Source organism: Eurosta solidaginis, chromosome 4 (genome assembly GCF_040869045.1).
Source record: "Eurosta solidaginis isolate ZX-2024a chromosome 4, ASM4086904v1, whole genome shotgun sequence".
Lineage (NCBI taxonomy): Eukaryota > Metazoa > Arthropoda > Insecta > Diptera > Tephritidae > Eurosta > Eurosta solidaginis.
The window spans coordinates 214,735,278-214,749,416 of NC_090322.1; the positions used below are offsets into that span (position 1 = coordinate 214,735,278).

Consider the following 14,139-nt stretch of genomic DNA (forward strand, 5'->3'; position numbering starts at 1 on the left):
ATCTGACCATAACCACGCCCACTTTATCGATATCGAAAATTACGAAAAATGAAAAAAATGCCATAATTCTATACCAAATACGAAAAAAGTGATGAAACATGGTAACTGGATTGATTTATTGACGCAAAATATAACTTTGGAAAAAACTTTGTAAAATGGGTGTGACACCTACCATATTAAGTAGAAGAAAATGAAAAAGTTCTACAAGGCGAAATCAACAGCCCTTGGAATCTTGGCAGGAATACTGTTAGTGGTATTGCATATATAAATAAATTAGCAGTACCCGACAGATGATTTTCTGGATCACCTGGTCCACATTTTGGTCGATATCGCGAGAACGCCTTCACATATACATCTAAGGGCCACTCGCTTTTAAAACCCTCATTAATACCTTTAATTTGATATCCATATCGTACAAAACATACCAGAGTCACCCCTGTCCCATCCTAATGGCGATATCTCGAAAAGGCGTCCACCTATAGACCTAGTGTCCACTCCCTCTTAAAATGCTCAGTAACACCTTTCGTTTGATACCCATATCGTACAAACATTCTAGAGTCACCCCTGGCCCACCCTAATGGCGATATCTCGAAAAGGCGTCCACCTATAGACCTAATGTCCACTCCCTCTTAAAATGCTCAGTAACACCTTTCGTTTGATACCCATATCGTACAAACATTCTAGAGTCACCCCTGTCCCACCCTAATGGCGATATCTCGAAAAGGCGTCCACCTATAGACCTAATGCCCACTCCCTCTTAAAATGCTCAGTAACACCTTTCGTTTGATACCCATATCGTACAAACATTCTAGAGTCACACCTGGCCCACCCTAATGGCGATATCTCGAAAAGGCGTCCACCTATAGAACTAAGGATTACTCCCTTTTAAAATACTCATTACCACCTTTCATTTGATACCCATATCGTACAAACACATTCTAGAGTCACCCTGGCCCACCCTAATGGCGATATCTCGAAAAGGCGTCCACCTATAGACCTAATGCCCACTCCCTCTTAAAATGCTCAGTAACACCTTTCGTTTGATACCCATACCGTACAAACATTCTAGAGTCACCCTTGGTCCAGCTTTATGGCGATATCTCGAAAAGGCGTCCACCTATAGAACTAAGGATTACTCCCTTTTAAAATACTCATTACCACCTTTCATTTGATACCCATATCGTACAAACACATTCTAGAGTCACCCTGGCCCACCCTAATGGCGATATCTCAAAAAGGCGTCCACCTATAGACCTAATGCTCACTCCCTCTTAAAATGCTCAGTAACACCTTTCGTTTGATACCCATATCGTACAAACATTCTAGAGTCACCCTTGGTCCACCTTTATGGCGATATCTCGAAAAGGCGTCCACCTATAGAACTAAGGATTACTCCCTTTTAAAATACTCCTTACCACCTTTCATTTGATACCCATATCGTACAAACACATTCTAGAGTCACCCCTGGCCCACCCTAATGGCGATATCTCGAAAAGGCGTCCACCTATAGACCTAATGCCCACTCCCCCTTAAAATGCTCAGTAACACCTTTCGTTTGATACCCATATCGTACAAACATTCTAGAGTCACCCCTGGCCCACCCTAATGGCGATATCTCGAAAGGGCGTCCACCTATAGACCTAATGCCCACTCCCTCTTAGAATGCTCAGTAACACCTTTCGTTTGATGCACATATCGTACAAACAAATTCTAGAGTCACCCCTGGCCCACCCTAATGACGATATCTCGAAAAGGCGTCCACCTATAGACCTCATGCCCACTCCCTCTTAAAATGCTCAGTAACACCTTTCGTTTGATACCCATACCGTACAAACATTCTAGAGTCACCCCTGGCCCACCCTAATGGCGATATCTCGAAAAGGCGTCCACCTATAGACCTAATGCCCACTCCCTCTTAAAATGCTCAGTAACACCTTTCATTTGATTCCCATATCGTACAAACACATTCTAGAGACACCCCTGGTCCACCTTTATGGCGATATCTCGAAACGGCGTCCACCTATGGAACTAAGGATCCCTCCTTTTCAAAATACTCATTAACAGCTTTCATTTGATACCCATATCGTACAAACACATTATAGAATCACCCCTGGTCCACCTTAATGGGGACATCTCGAAAAGGCGTCCACCGATAGACCTAAGGCCCACTCCCTCTTAAAATGCTCAGTAACACCTTTCATTTGATATCCATATCGTACAAACAAATTCTAGAGTCAGCCCTGGGGTACCTTTATGGCGATATCCCTAAATGGCGTTCATCCATAGAACTATGGCCTACTCTCTCTTAAAATACTCTTTAATACCTTTCATTTGATATACATGTTATACAACCACATTCCAGGGTTACCCCAGATTGATTTTCCTTATTTTGTCTCCATAGCTCTCAACTGAGTATGTTATGTTCGGTTACACCCGAACTTAGCCTTCCTTACTTGTTTTTATTTTTTTTTGTGTAAGTGAGCTTTTGTTTTCATTCATTCACTTACAACAGACATATAAAGCAAAGTAGACAAGTTTATTTATATAAATGTGCATGCATAAATAAAATCATTCGTTAAATAGAAAAAACCTTCTGTTATTGTTGGCTACTATTTCTGTCACATTTATTGCTTGCTTACTTATATATTTGTTATTGTATTACTGCCTTTGTTTGTTTGCATTAACGTGTGTGCGTAGTTAAATGAATGTGTGTATGCACTGTCTGTCTGCAGTCTTGTTTATTCGCATGGCCAAGCTCCACTTGACCTCGCAATATTTAAACATTTTTAGCGTTAGTTTTTCGTTGAAAATGAAATCAGCTATTTGTTGCTACAGTTTGAGTTTTTTGTTCGTGTGTGAAAAATCTCTATCCATGTGATTATAAACCTTGACTTATTTCCACAGCCCAATAAGTCGCTCAACTGCTTATTGTACTAAATAACAGCAATTTTGCACTCAAATAAGCGCAATAGTTGTCCGAAAGGTGGCATCGCTTAGATAAATTTGTCAGTATAAACTTTCAAGCCAGCACACACCGCTTTTACTAACATTGTTTACATAACTGAAGATTGTAATGGCATAAACTAATCGAGAAAATATCGACTTCCATATACTTAAAATAATCAGGGTATAAGAATAGTTAATTTAGTCATGTCCGTCCGTATGCCTGTGAGCACGATAACTTGAGAGAGCTTTGAGTTATCTTGTAGAAATTTGGCACTCATCTCCCAATGCTTTCTAGCATAAGCAAAATAAGATGACAACCACGCCTACTTTTATATATATTAAATTTTTGAAAGCACCGAAAACGTGATATAGTATTCAGTAAATAACGCAGGTACAAAGGAAAACTGTATATGTGAGTTAAAATTGTTTTTAATACTCAAAAAGAGGCGTGCAATCGCTCACTTCTGACAAAATGTTTCCAATATTATTGGTTATAAAGCAAAAACGGTTTAAGTTGTCATCACAAAACTAGGTGAACTGATGACCCCCATCATTTGAAATAAGCCTGAAAAAAATGAACGAAATCACAAAAATTGAATAATGAAAATGGAAATAATAACGCCTGGACTACTATGTTATATACTGGAAAAGCAACACATAAATTTGCAAACTTCTTTAAAAAATACAACATTAACACAGCGTTCAAAACATCGAACAATCTAGGGCCAAAACTAAGAACTAACACTAATTCAGAGGATCCATTTAGCAACCACGGCGTATACAAGCTTACCTGCGGATGCCAACATAGTTACATAGGACAAACAGAACGGCAAATAAGAACGAGGTTCAGAGAACACATTAGAGATGACAACAAAAAAAGGGTCGTAAATGAATGTTACCCAGCAAACATCAATAAAACAGTTAGGGTCCTTCACATACAAGCAAAAGGCCGACGTCTCAACGTACTCGAAAATATGGAAATAAACAAACAGAAAAAATTCGACGGTAGAATAATAAACGAACAGATAAACACAATTTCTGACACAATATGCGAGCCTTTAAAACTTGTTTACAAGAAACAAAGTAATCACATAAGTACAACAGACAACCACACAACGACACACAAACACAAAACGATTAACGCACCAAATCAACAAACCCACAAAGAAGGTCAAACGACTAAAATTACGGAATTTTACATGATTCAGTCGGTCACACAAATCGATCAATAAAAATCACCCTCGGTTCTGAATGAACACACAGCACATACACATAACTAAATATACACAAGCATCAATTTCGACAATACGCGCTCATGTACCTATGAATTATAAATACAAGACAAACGACAACAACAGATCAGAACGACAATCGACACTGATGATGGCATAACGCCGAAACCGGTTTGTCTCGAAACCAAATTTGACAAGGGATGACGGAAAATCGTTCCAATATACATCATTTATCTACCCTGTCGGAAAATCAACAAAACAAAATGACACAAAACGCGAATACCCCTTTATTTCGAATTTTACTCTAAATTTCCTTATCAAAATTAAGGATCATGGTGTTTTTTGTTTTCGTTTACATCTTGACAATTGTGTTTGGGGAAGCTATTTATTGCGCTGGCAAACTGAAAGGGTTGCGTTACCCAACCGCTTGAATCCATTTGTTATTTTAGTCACCTCTTACGACAGGCATACCTACAGCGGGTATATTCTAACCCCTTAACTTGCTGGGGTATTTTTGTTTGTTTTTTATTATCGTTTTAGTCTTTATCATTCCAAAATAAAGAATAATGTTGGATATAATCCCACTACCAAAGCTCATCACCACCACAACTAGCTATCAATATTTCCTATGCCAACGACTGCACGATTGAAACCGCTGTCATAGAAGAAGCAAGTGGCATGGGTCCTAAAAAGGCGTCTAGTGTTCGCCAAGAGGACAGAGTTAGTTTATAACTGAACATAACTGATAGAATTTTTTAGTTTGGTGTGTAAACAAGCTTCTGGTTTAACTACGGATTTTTTTCAGTCTATGTGAAGTCCTCACGAACCCGCCAGTTCAACTAAATCCCTCCTGTTACCGCTATTTTTCTATTATTTCAGTATAAAACTTTTATGGTCCTGCTGGTGACATAATACATAAATACCGGTGCAACCGTCACTTGTGTGCATACTAAATTTTTTTGTGGCATCAATATATTTTTCCGATCAACTAACAAGAACTTCAATGGATAAATACTTTTGTTATGCTTAACGTTTTACGCGAGTTGCATTTCAAGTTGCATACTTGCATATAAATTTGACTAGTGAAAATTTTCTTTTAGATTTTTGCCGATTTTGATGCTAATCATAAACACCGATATGACAAATTGCACCAGCAATCTGAGAGCTTTTAAGAATTATGAAATGCTAGATGAGAATTTTAGAGAAGACGATGGAAAGTGCTACCGCAAGCTGAGTATTAAGCACGCACCTATACGACTCGGTGTGGTCGTAGCGTGTTAAACCTACCACACCAAAGTTTCTGTGCTCAATACACGTCTGCACCAACATCAAAATCTGCAGAAAATATTTTTTTATTAGAAAAAAATCTTAGCAGAGTATCTCGTTGGTAATGATTTGACCAGCCTAGTGTACTGCTTTGCCTTTCAGATGCCGTCAGGAGTCGGCATAAAATATGAAAGATCCGTTCCGCCAATTTGTAGTAAAAATTAAATAGTAGCACCGTGAAAAATTAATAGAAGACCCAACCCCAGTGGGTTAGGGGGTCAGAATATACCCGCGGTAGGTATGCCTGTCTTAAGAGGCGACTAAAATACCAGATTCAAGGGGGTGTGTAGCGCAACCCTTTCAGGTTGCCAGCGCAATATAAAGCTTCTCCAAACCCAATTGGCAACCTCACCTACCCGTACCGAATCCCGTTTCATTAACAGCCGAAGCTGTGGCGACTCCGAACACCTCATGGATCTAGGGGGTGGAAGGGGGTATGGCCAAGGAGGTCGTATATGGTCATAGCAAATCGTTCCCGATATGGTCGGGCTTGGTACCGGAACGTACCGAATCTGCATCCGGCAAAGGACCTTAACATCGATAACACTCCCCAAGGCCTTCGTGGAGTGTCCTTATCGCTACAACAACAACAACAACAACAACCGCCATTATTATAAGCTTCGGAGGAACATCTAGTCTTGTATTTATTTTATTTTGTGTTAAAGGCCTAAAGTTATCTGCTTCTGCTCAGTTGCGTTTGCAAGCTTATAAAGTACGATGACTACATAAATTGGAGCTGCACTTATAATCTTAAGCAACATACGGCTTGAGAATGCCAGCCACTGAGGTAACTGAATTTTTTCAAAAATTTTTCTTGTGCAGGTCTGCTTAATATATTGAGTATGAAAAAAATATGACAGCGAAATATCAGCTAAAGGGGGAAAGGGGGGCGAAAATTACAATAGCGAAGTGAGTTCTGCTTACTCCAAACTGGAAAAAGAAGAGGAAAAGACGGGTTTGATTTTTTTATCGTCAATAATTCTGAGCCATGCAGTATCCAGGTATATGCGCAACTTGTAGAGCGTTCAATGTGACACTTATTGTCAGGAACTATTCTTCCTTTGCAGTTAATGCTGGCTCCCAAATTGGTAAAGTCATTCAAATTCTCGAAATTAAATTCATTAACATTGATGTGGCTGCCAATGAGTGTACTCATCGATTCTTTTTCTTGTTTTCATTTAACGCAAGACCCACTTTTTTGCTTCTTTATGTAATCCCGAGAACTCACAGTGCATTTGTTCAGGCCAACAAGATCAATATCAGCAGCATATGCTAGTTGTTGTTGTTGTTGTAGCAGTGCTTCACCCCGTCCAACAGACGCAAGCGATCACAGATTGTTATAAATATCCTCTAACGGGAGTACAAGGAAACTTGCAGTTTCAGCAACCAGTGTGAGAAGGGTGTTAGAGGCGTTGGTTTTAAATTGCAATTAAAGAGATGGTTGGTGTCTTGTGGGGATACATTACAAGTAGGATATACATAATATATGTCGGGTGAGTTTTGGACAGGTTAGAGTTTATCTTGCTACACTATTCAATCTAAAGTTGAGCTAGAGTGACGCGCGTCTCTCTGGGGAGAATTTGGTCCCCTTCTGCGAGTTCTGGGTATTTTGTTTTATGAACTCGTTCACCGGAGAATTTCTGACAAAGTGGTCTGACGCTTTTTCGTGGATATTACTGAGGAACAGTTAGTTTTTTTTTTCAGACGGCTGTATTCTCAGGTACCGTATTTCCTCATAATGCTTGCGTAGATGACTTTTTAAGCCCTTGGGAGGAGTGCCCTATTAAATCAGATATCTGTTGGGATGCCCCGGTTTCTGGGTATTCAACAGAAACTATTTGTTCAGCATTTCGTTTCTCTCTGTAATGGGAAGAACTCACACTTGATTGTTTAGCTGGTGTTCTGGAAACATAAATAGAAAACTCGTAGCGGTTTTTATTTCAGTGAGTAACCTTTAGGCTTGACGAACATGTCGGAGATCCTACGCGTATACGCGTATGCTAGTAATATAATCCTTTTTTAAGTGATACTACTATCATGGTTTAGTCCTGCCACTAGAGTTTTCCTCTCCTTACTTACTTACTTAATTGGCGCTTAACCGTCTAAACGGTTATGGCCGTCCAACAAGGCGCGCCAGTAGCTCATTCGCTCCGCCAACCGGCACCAATTGGTCACACCAAGTGAGTTTAAATCGTTCTCCACCTAGTCCTTCCAACAGAGTGGGGGCCGCCCTCTGCCTCTGCTTTCATAGGCTGGTTCCGATAGAAACACTTTCTTGGCCGGAGCATCATCATTCATTCGCATAACATGGCCTAGCCAGCGCAGCCGCTGCGTTTCAATTCGCTGAACTATGTTGATGTCTGCGTATAGCTCGTACAGCTCATCATTAAATCTTCTTCGGTACTCGCCATCGCCAACGCGTAGAGGTCCATAAATCTTTCGAAGAACTTTTCTCTCGAACACTCCCAAAGCCGCTTCATCTGCTGTTGTCATGGTCCATGCTTCTGCCCCATATAGCAGGACGGGTACGATAAGTGACTTGTAGAGTATGATTTTCGTTCGCCGAGAGAGGACTTTACTTTTCAATTGCCTACCTAGTCCAAAGTAGCATTTATTGGCAAGATTGATTCTTCGCTGGATTTCAGTGCTGATGTTGTTGCTAGTGTTGATGCTAGTTCCCAAATAAACGAAGTCATTTACTATTTCGAAATTATGGCTGCCAATAGTAGAGTGGTTGCCAAGGCGCATATGCGCTGACTCTTTGCTCGATGACAGCAGGTACTTCGTTTTGTCCTCATTCACTATCAAACCCATCTTTACCGCTTCTTTTTCCAGTTTGGAGTAAGCAGAACTAACAGCGCGGGTGTTTAGGCCGATGATATCAATGTCATCAGCATATGCCTCTCCAGCGCTATGTTATAGAATTCGCAAGAGCGCGTCACCTTCTCTGAAGCCTCATTTGGTGTGGAAGGGCTCGCAGAATACCTTCCCAATCCTCATGAAGCTGGTAGTGTTGCCTAACGTCATTTGGCAGATCCTTATTAACTTTTCAGGGAACTTAGAGTCAGACATTTAAGCATACCGGAGCTTCTTATCGCGCTGTCAAAGGCTGCTTTCAAGGAAGAGATGTTGGGGGTTACACTGTACGTATATATGTATTCTTTAAATTAAAATTTTCACAGCTAAATAGCTTTTTTTCATTTTCAACTTTTACTTTTACACACATTTATGTTTCCTTTCTTTTCAAGTGATCAACTTTCACCCCATATTTTGTACGTCCTTTATAAAACACAAAATATATAATATATGTGGTAACTTATTTATTCACACAGAGGTACATATATTTACTGATAAGCACATGCTGTGATGTATTTCCAACACATATTCACAAATGCACATACTTACAAACAATAACTCATACTCTTTAAGCTCCGCTATTTGTGTTTGTAATTAAATTTACAGAAAATTTCCTGCAGCTTGAGGCATTCATAAATAAGATTTTCATGAATTTAGTTTTATTTTCATTCTATCTCGACACTTGCACATTTTCTTAAACCCTGCAAAGCTGACATAGTTGTCACATGGTCTTTTCTGAATTATTTTTTCCACATTTTCTGCATAAATCGTGCTTTAATTTCGTAATTTCGTAATCATGTATGCATTGAGATTTCAAGGATATATTTTTTGTTGAAAAGAATATAATTTCTTAGACCACTTAATTTGAATTCTCTTTTTTCACATTTCACTTAAAAACGTTGCCCAACGTTGTCACTTTGGTATGTATTTGTTGTATAAATAAAATTTCTTTAAACATATTTTATTTGAATTGTATAGCAATATAAAAACTTAGATACCACTAGAAGAAACACGACATTCCGCGATACACGACAAAGGAACGTACGCATGCAGGGCGAGTCAACGATTACGACAACAGCATTAACTGTTAAGCGTATCTTGCTTTTACAATAGCAATGTGAACACAATCAACTGCAGCAGAAGTCGCAACAGAAGCAATAACAATAGCAATAGCAGAGCGAATAGCGGTGAGAGCGGCAGCAGCAACAGACTCTATTGCTACAGACAGCATCCTTTCGAACAGCCAAATGTTAAAACTTAACATTCTTGTACCCAATCAAAGCATACGCGCACGTGCAACCGATGACGCGAAAATGAACAAAAACAAAACAAAAACACACATACAAAGTCACAATAAAAGTTTTTAACGCGAGAGAAAATTTATATTTTATACCCAACTGTGCGTTTAACATTATGTATAAGGACCTGCTACTAAACAAACTAAATTGGCCGGTGGGAAAAATCCCGAGTCACTCCGGTGGGATTCAAGGGGTTGATAACGCAATAAAAAGCTCTAAACCCATTGTCAACCTAACCGACGCGAGGGGAATCTTGTTACAAATATGATTCACATATTTAGCAGGCGAGGCTCTGGCGACACCAAGTTCCTCATGGAACTAGGGAGTGGCGAGAATGGTGTTAGGATCTAGAAAGTTTAATGTGGTCGTATTAGTCGTTCCCAAGATGGTCGGCCTAGTGGCTTAATGCTGCTTTGTTACCGGAACGCACCGGATCTATATCCGGCAAAGGGCCATCAACATCGATTACACTCCCACAAGCAGTATCTTCATCGTTAAAAAAAAATGTATATGCATTGTAAAACACTACCAATTTAGGACTGTTTAGGCAGGCTTCCATAACATCAACACAAACATATGGCTGCTAAATATTCTGATATGAAGCGCCTTCCAAGCTCTCGTGCGCACACAATAAAAGTCGCCGAAGCACATACTGCAGTGCATCGCCGTTCGGATGTTGCCTTCGCGCTTTACGAACATGCGTAAAATTCACCGAAGCACATACTGCAATGTATCACTCGATCATATCCGTGCATTGCCGCTCGTATGTCGCCTTCATGCTTATGCGTAAATGGCCTTCATACCAGATATGACTGGCATCTAAGTATTGTTGGCATGATTCGGAGGTCTGCCACAGTTCAGCACTGTATGGTAGTTCATAGATATAACTAGGATAGAAAGCATTTAAGTGAAAATTTATCTGGCTGGCAGATGCCGTTCGAAATCGGAATTTAATAGATATTTAATTAATTTAATAGATGCAGATCGCTTCCCACCAATTTGTAGGGAAAATTTAAAGGAAGACGTAGCAAATTTGGAGAGAATCTTAATCTTAATCTTCTCGGAGATAAATCACGCCAAGTTTTTTTTTTATTTGTCAGTTTTTTTTTTTGGCAATTCTTTGGAAAACACTACGAGTGTAATTCTGCAATGAAAAGCTTCCCAGATCAATCAAGAGCGCATAAATGGCGTTAGAGAAGAACGAAGGAAAAGCCATTAGGCAGTGATAAATCAGCAAACTGACAACGAAGCATATGTTTAGCGACACTAACGACGGATGCTAAAGTATGAAGCATTTTTAAGGAAACTACTACGTTGCTCCTATGCGCTCTGAATACGAATACTTAAATAGGTTCTTGCTGTTATTGCAGCAATTCTTCGCCCCATCAAATAGGCGCGATAACTCAAAAATTCTTATCAATATCCTCTAACGGGAATCCAAGGAAACTTGAAGTTTTTACAGGGGTTGATCAAAGTGAGATGGCAACCAATTCTATGTACCGGAGCGACTCAGGATTTTTCCCCACGAAACCTGTCAACTCAGTATTACGCCATTTAAGTTAATGCATTCCTTGCACTTTAGTAAGTGCCTACACAGAATGTAAAAAGTAAAATATGCAAAGTACGTTTATTAGGAGTGCAATGCTGAACACCTTGTTTAAGTTCTCGCAATGGAGCCAGAATCAACAGCCACTTGCGCAAATATTACGGCAAATCACTGGTAAAAGATAAGCACTTTCAAGTGACAATCGGAGTGAAAAATTGTGACTTGAACGCAGGAACAGTTGGTAGTTTGTTTAAATTCAGAACTATGCTGTTGATGATGTTGGTATGTCTGATATTCCGAGCACCATAGTAAAGGTTTATTGATAGGTTACAAATAATAAGATTCCAATATATCATCGTTGTGTCGTAGTTGATATCGCTCAATATGCAGGCAAAGTCATATCGTATAAATTTTAATTGTGTAGTAGTTAAGTCTATTATTGAATATTTATATTATTAAAAATGTTGTCGATATGGACGCAATTCTGAGCAACACTTAATCATACTCAGTTGGTAAAAAGAACTATTAAACTGTATCCAGGTCTTAATTTTGGTCAAAAGATCTTCAATTAGAGTTAAATAAGTGACACGTTTATCATGTATAGGGATAATATAACGCCTTTTTTTAGAACATCTCTAATTCTAACAGCCTTTGGCATAGCAAAATTGGTTATAGAAGTGAAATCTGTAAAAATAAAATAACTAAGCGACATAACGGCAAAGGAGCACGAACACAATGACGATGGCATTAACGAAACCAACGTCTAGCCACGACGAATTGCAAAATCGTTGTTACAAGCAAAACTATAAACAAAAACAAAAAATGAACTACGTTACAGAGAAAGTCCACACCCAAAAAATATGCACACAATCATACCCTCGGTAGTATACATATATGTATGTGTGAAGTTATTTAGTAGGTGTGAGCCTTAAGGCATTTGTTTGTGGTGCAAAAATATTTAGCTGAAAAAGGTTGTGGTAGCACAGACCAAAGTTGCAGTACAACCACAAAAAAAAAAAAAAATTGCTACAGCCGCAGTAGCAGCAACATTTCAACTCACTTTTTCCTTTCGTTTGCTAAGTCGTTTAACTTTTTTATAAATTTTTTTTTTTCTTTTTTTAATGCACAAATATTTTTCAACAAAATTCAATATTCAATTTCCTTTATTAAAATTTCAGTTAATATACAAATTAAATATCGCAAATTGCTTGCAAGTGATAATATTTTCCGTTCACGAAATCAATGTTACATTAAACGGCACGCGTTCGCTTTTGACTGTTCGTCTGTGGCGAGTTTGTGGACAAACGATGCCTATTTTTTCTTAGATGAAATTCAAACATTGGTCACAGCCTCTGCGTGACATCTGCTGCAACGCTCATGTAACTAGCTTACTGTCACTGTATGGAGCAGTTACAGCATTTACCGCTCTTCATCTCTTCGTCAGTATCTCTTTTAACGCTACTGTTAACAGTTGCTCTATAACATCGTTCGGGCTATCAAAGTCGTATGATGTGCTTATTCTGTGGTACGTGTCGTATACGTAACTATTTTGCTATTCTCATTTTCATTCTCTGTTGTCGCTTTTTCTTATTTATTCTCTTTGGTTTTTGCTCTATGGTCTAAATTTTTTTTATTTTCTTTTTATCATTCAATTCTCCTTAGTATGAGTTTGCTATATGCTTCTTCTTGCTATGCGTTCGCCCTTGGCATAACTCATGCTAAGCTTTTGTAGCATTGAAATAATATTCATCGCAATCTTTGATTAAAAAATATTTTGTAAACATCAGAGCACAATATTTGAATAAATATGTGGTTGGGTTACTTTTGTTATTTGTTAAGTCAGGTCCTTTGACCCATGTCTTCCACTTGCAAAAATATTGAAGCTATAATTATTCTGCGGCTTTGCAGCTGTTTTGTTAAATGTTTATTTAAGTTGTAAAATGATGATATGATGAATTGCGTATGGCTGATAGCAGCAGCAGAAGTCATGACATCATCCATAGGTCAATGTAAACTGTATTGATGGTGGTAGCCAATAGGTTTTAACATGTATGCAAGGAGAAGATATTGTGGTGGAATACCTTGGAAACCAATATTTCCTCAGAAAGAATGGAAGAACGGCAAAACGCAGTATTAGATTTAGGTGCGTAGTAGCAGTTAGGTTAGATAAACTGGAAACTTGCTTAACAAGTAGTACGTTAGGATAGTATAGCGGTCCATTATGATACCACATTATCTGAGAACTGTAGTTCCAATTACTTACCAAATTTCTGATGTGCAAGAATATGTATATGCAGCTTCAGACGAAGACATTTCTCCTTGTTTTTGTAAACGGTAGAACTAGCCAGAGTATTCTACGTTATCGAAGGGTGTCGCATTTGGGAAGAGCCTTCGTAGCACTCCAATCAACACAGAAAGCTGAGCCATCAAGAACTTTAATATTTCTGCTTTGAGTAAGTACAGATGGTTGGGAAGCTTTGAAATCTTCATCGACCGTAGAAACCTCTCCGTGACGGGGGCGTCAGTGTGCTTACCTACTGGACCCTGACAGCCAGAAAAGACTATCGAGAGTTATTTCGGTACTGCAACTCATCTATCTCGTCACGTAACTGCTGTACTGAGGGTAAGCAAAGACACTTCGAGGGCCTTGGCTCTTTCTACCATTGTTTTATATACCCAAAAGACTGATCGAAAGGTAGAGGCTTCGTCTGCCATATCTAAGGCAGCCGACCAAATTAATTCGAGTAACAGAACCAATGTAGCGAGAGTCGTCAACAGTAGGACGACAGAGGATATTTTGGTTTATAATGAAACTTTAGGATTCAGGTGGTTTTCGCCAACTTTTTGTCTGTCCTAAACAATTACGGTGGGAATGAAAGGCTTCGAGTTATCTCTGAATAAGGAGCGTTGTGGTAAAATATCATTTAGAAACGCC

General features: G+C 39.0%; 1 protein-coding gene across 7 annotated transcripts in view; it reads right to left on the reverse strand.

Moving 5' to 3' along the window:
* Nmdar2 (NMDA receptor 2) overlaps positions 1–12,457 on the reverse strand; it is a 446,956-nt gene extending 434,499 nt beyond the window's left edge. For 3 of the 7 annotated variants that reach the window (XM_067784747.1, XM_067784740.1, XM_067784746.1), the window contains exon 1: positions 12,265–12,457. The gene's annotated coding sequence lies outside the window, so the exon portion shown is untranslated. Of the gene's footprint in view, positions 1–8,905; positions 9,391–12,192 lie in introns of those variants that run through there. The other 4 variants (XM_067784743.1, XM_067784745.1, XM_067784742.1 and 1 more) reach the window with 4 other exon arrangements.
* Between the last annotated feature and the right edge of the window lie 1,682 nt (positions 12,458–14,139).